We start from the raw sequence: 5,433 nt of genomic DNA, 5'->3' as shown, positions 1-5,433 counted from the left end.
GGTTCCTTTCCATTTTGAATGGCTCTGTCTATCATAGTTATATGAGGAGGTCCTGGGCATCCTGCTGGCATCTCCGTGCATGGACTGCAAATGAAGTCTCACTACTCCCTATGACATCGCGCAGTTTGATGCACTTCTCTGACTGTGATGTCTTTATGTATAGTGGATGAATAATGATCATATATATTTCCTAAGGATGATGAGCATATTCAGTGGTATAATGTCTGCAAACATTTATAGCACAGTGCATGCTACAGGATTTAAGTGCTCAATAAATATTTGTACTTTGTAAGAAAAGGACAATAATACCTTCCTCAAAAAAAGATGTTCAAAAATGTAAAAGCACTATAAACTATTATTCTAGAGTGGGTTTGTGTATGTATATGTGTGTATGTATGCATGCTTATAAATAAGATTCATTTTCCTAAAGTAAGAAAATGTAAAAAGCAACTGGCTGGCATCTGTATTGTGTGCTGGGAATAATTGTTGACCCATTAATAGATAATTATCATTTTATCATAGCCCAAATCAAGCATCAATATATTGTTAGGTACTTGAATGCACACAGCATTCTTAGTGCTTTCATTTCTGCCAACCAGCATTAAAACAGAAACAAATCCATATGTATTTACTGAATGCTTACTCCATGCAGGACCCAATTGCGATAAAGCCTGGAAAGTATTTTTAGCTTCAGGCATTATCAGTTGACTGATACCAAATGTACTGAACTCCTTACTGGAACAGTCATGGAATATTCACAGTGCTATCACTGCTTTTAAAAGCATTTCTATCAGGAGAATTTCCTGACATTTTGCTCTACCTGGTTCTGAGGAAGGAAAATGCAACCACGATGAGCCCCTGATTTTATTTTGTTGTTCCAGTATCTCATCTGATGAAATAAATTAAAGTTCCATCTGACTGCCCCGGTGGATGAGACTGAGCTTCCTACAAATGAGAAGACTGGCCCTCCAGACCTCTTCCCTGGAAAATATCCCTGCACATTAGTGTGTCTTTGTATTAGTAACCAGTGGATTTTCATCTTAGTATGTGACATTTTATATAGGTTTACACAGCCTGACAACGTGTAATGAAATGCATGTAGGCCAGGCATTAGACCAGTTAAGTCATGTGACCTCTGAAAATTAACTCAGTAGCCACCAAGTTCTATGTCAGGATTGCTCAATTGAAATATAATATAGCCATTATATTATTTAAATTTTTCTAGTAAAAAGAAGTGCATCAGATTTCAAATTAATAACACAGGTTTTGGGGGGAGTGTTTTGTTGTTGTTTTGGTTTGGTTTTGTTTTTTGTGGGGGAGAGGGGTTTATTAGTACTAGGTGATTGAATTTGGCTTTTAAGTTTGTCAATCAAGCTCTCTACTGCTTGATTCACATCCCCAGACTTTCTTGTTCTTTTTGTTCAGACCACTATCCTCCTACCCAGACCTCCAGTCTAGTTGGGATTACAGGCTTGTTTGTTGAGATGATGGTCCCATTAAGATTTTTCCTGGGCTGATTTAAAACTGTTAATCCTCTTGATCTAGAGTAGTTGGGATTACAAGTGTAAACCACTGCGTTCAGCCTAATAATATATTTTGCCTAATCTATCCAAAATATTGCCATTTTAACTCTAGTTAAGACAAAAATTACAATGAAATAGTTTACATGTTTTCTTACACCATGCTTAAAAATCCAGTGTATGTTTTATACTTAATCATGCACCTTATTTGTAGAAGACAAATTTCAAGTATATAATAGCCACATGTGATTGGTGGCTATCACAGTGGCAGCAAATATTTGTACTGTTGTTGGGTTATTTAATGAAGTGGAAGCAAGGAAGTACAACATATATATATATATATATATATATATATGTATATATATATATATATATAATTGCATATATACTGCATCATATATATTATTTTTACTTTAGAGTTTAAATATTGTAACTATAAATAATGAAAATACTTTTAATAAATAATTAGAAAAATGTATTAAACATTTGGAACATTTATATTTAACACACACACCACGTGAGCAAATAAAAAGATGAAAGAGCCACCAGACTAGAAACAGCAGATGATTTATCACATGAGTTCAGATAAATTCTTTTTTTTTTAACTAAGGGGGCCTTGGTGTGGTCCATGAGGTTTTCTTTCTATTGAAGGCTACTACTCTACCACTTTGAGCCAAAGCTCCACTTCCAGTTTTCTGGTATCAAAGATTTTCCTGGCTGTCTGGCTTTGAACCACAATCCTCAGATCTCTGCCTCTTTTTTTTTTCTCAGCCTCTTGAGTAGCTAGGATTAGAGGCATGAGCCAGCAGCTCCTGGCTACAGATAAATTCTTATTCCAAAATCAAACAGAAAGGAATTATTTGGGAAAGAAAACCTTTATAAATAAAAGAATGACAGACTTTGAGTACATACGCAGAAATTCTGGAGGTCCTCCAATAGTTACAGAACATTGGTTTACCAGAATTCTCAGAAGTCTGCTGAGTGATTAGCACAGAATAAGTATCATCAATGAGGGAAGGACCAGGAACTAAGGGAGCATAAAACAGAAAATAGGAGACTAAAAGTAAGCATTGGAGTAAGGCAGAGAGTAAATGCCTTCTAGAAGATGATATGTCTAATAGAGTCTTGAAGTGCCTGTAAGAGTAGCTTAGATGAAAAGTGTGTCAAAACCCAGATGCCCCTCAGTAGATGAATGGATCAAGAAAATGTGGTATATATACACAATGGAATTCTATGCCTCCATTGGAAAGAATGACATTGCCCCATTTGTTAGGAAATGGAAAGGCTTGGAAAAAATTATATTAAGTGAAGTAAGCCAAGCCCAAAGAAACATAGGTCCCATGGTTTCCCTTATTTGCAATATCTAGTATGAGTCAAGCAGAAAAGGTCAGATAATGTGATGTTAGGAAAATGAACCCTTAGATATGTATTTTAATGTTTTTTTCTTTCATGCATGTGTTTCTAATGCATTTATAAGATTATTTCTTTGTTGCTTTGTATGACCCTCCTCCACAGTATAACCCCTGCTTTCACTATATTTGATGTCGGTTTAATTTGTGGAGGAGATGGGGAAAAACAAGTCGTTTAAGGATACAGGTGGACCTGTTGCAACAATGAGAAGTACAAGTTGTCATGTTGAAAACAAACTTTACAACTTTGGTGCAGGGGGGCAGGGAGGATTGGGTGGGGGGGTGAAGGGGAGGCTGCGAAGGGATGTGAAGGGTAAACAAAGGAGGAGGCTGCAATGCTTGATAAGAAATGTACTCATTATCTTGCCCATGTAATTGTAACCCCTCTGTACAGTGTGTTCACAAAAAAATAAAAATAAATAAATAAATAAATAAAAATTCTGGCTAAGGAACAGAATATAGAATTGAAAATTAAAAAAAAAAAGAAAAGTGTGTCAAACACAGAGAATAGAGTCTTATTCTCTCAAAGAAAAAAGAAAATGGTCCATGTGATTTTGGAAAGTACAAAAGTGCTTTGATCCAGTTTAACAAGTTTCCTGAATAATGTTCAGTATTTTATTGAAGATTGAATTGATTGATATTATGACGCTACTCCCAAGAGTATTTTATTTCTAGAGGGCTAGAAATAAAGGTAGGTTTATCAGTTGGTTTCCAGTCAAGAGATCAGAAACTACTTCTAGTAGTTAAAATGGAGAAACTAGGGAATGCATTCATCATTGTTAGTGTTGTGCCCAGGTCGCAGGACCCCCACCAAGAAGACCACCGAGAGTCAGACTCTACAGCTGTTTTAAGGTTTTATTTAAACGGGCTGCAGCTCAGGCCTCATTCTACACTCCGACACAGCGGAGCCTAGGAGGAAAGCCACGAGCTAAAGATTTACAGGGTTTATAAAGGCACACAACCAACCAGGTGTTTGGATTACCACCACGTGTTGCTCTGCTAGACAGAATTTGCCGATCTTAGGTTTAGTTTAAACAAGCAACAAGTGGTCACTGCCTCAAAACTCTAACCCTTCAGTTAGAATTGCTGTGAAGCGACCCAACCGGCTCCAAGCCAGCCAGCGTTCTACCCCTGCCAGCGTCCTCGCGGGAGCCACCAGGCCTCCAGTCAGGATGAGTGATAAGCCAGACATGTCCGAAGTGGAGAAGTTTGACAGATCAAAACTGAAGAAAACTAAGACTGAGGAAAAAAAAACAACACTCTTCCCTCAAAGGAAACTATCCAGCAGGAGAAAGAGTGTGATCAAACATCCTAAAATGCAGATTGCCTCTCAAGAGCAGGCTTCAACATCACCTGACATTCTTGCTTAATTTAGGCTTAGTTCTGTAAAACTCTGTGTTTGTGGAGACGTGAGGCACCTGTAGATGATTTCTCTTCTATATTCCCTGGCTAAGAGGTCAACAGTAGCCAGTGTCCCTCTAAATTTGTTTTTAAAGTGAAATTTCAGATGGTAGATGACATGCTGTCAGTAATCTCACTACTGATGACCTTTGTGGGTGTGGTCCTTGTGCCCCCTACAGAGTGAGTCAGTTTAACCTATAATGGGTGCCTTCTGCTTCGTAATACTTTTGTAGTCTCTTAATTTTCATTTACAATAAAGCATTAAAAATATTTTTTAAAAAAAGAATTGCTGAGAAGCCAGACAGAAAACTGAATCACTGCAGAGATCAATAACAGTGAGAAGCTCTGTTTCTTCACAAGACAGAAAGGGCTCAGGTGGGAGACTTTCAGAGGAAAGAAGGTGAGAGCACCAGTAGAGACTCAAGCCACAGCACAGGTTCCCTCGCAAGTGCCACTCAAGGAAGAGCTGTGCGATGCCCCCTGCATCTGGGGAAAATAGTCACTTCCAGGACAGGAAGCAGAACTCAAAGAACACTTCTTCCTCCCTTAACTTCCCAATCTCCTTTGGAAAGACAAAAGCCTGTTGATGATGTCGCAGCGAGTCATGAAACAGCAGACATTCTCTTCCCCTTAAAACAGGGCACAAAGGAACAGAACAAAGCAGAACAGAAAACACATTTAACTCAGCATTGGCTTGTACAGCATTCTCAGAAACAATGAGTAATTAAAAAAAAACAAAAACATGTCTCCAACAGCACCTGCAGTGCTAGAAACCCTATCCCCGCTGGGCCTACAAAGGTAAAGAAGATGGTCTCTAAATTTTATGGGTAGAATATTTCAAATGACCTAATGAAAACAATGACTTTATGAAAGAGATGAACTAAAATTCAAGAGGCTTGAAATTGAACCTGGCACCTGTAATCTTAGCTACTTCAGAGGCTGAGACCAAAAGATTGCAGCTGAAAGCCAGCCAGGCAAGAAAGTTCATGAGACTCTTATCTCCAATTAAGCACCAAAAAAGCTACAAGTGAGCTCAGGGGCAGCACCCAAGCTCTGAATTCAGGCCCCAGGAGTGGCTCCAAGAGAGAGAAAGAGAAGAGAGA

At 38.3% G+C, this 5,433-nt stretch overlaps 1 pseudogene; it reads left to right on the top strand.

Annotated features, from left to right (window-relative positions):
* Positions 1–4,101: 4,101 nt before the first annotated feature.
* Positions 4,102–4,244, top strand: LOC138833755 (thymosin beta-15A pseudogene; annotated as a pseudogene).
* The last annotated feature ends 1,189 nt before the right edge of the window (positions 4,245–5,433 follow it).

Source organism: Dipodomys merriami, unplaced genomic scaffold (genome assembly GCF_024711535.1).
Source record: "Dipodomys merriami isolate MVZ:Mamm:240054 unplaced genomic scaffold, mDipMer1.0.p SCAF_21, whole genome shotgun sequence".
NCBI lineage: Eukaryota > Metazoa > Chordata > Mammalia > Rodentia > Heteromyidae > Dipodomys > Dipodomys merriami.
Note: the sequence above shows the minus strand (reverse complement) of the source record. Positions and strands in the feature narration are given on the sequence as shown.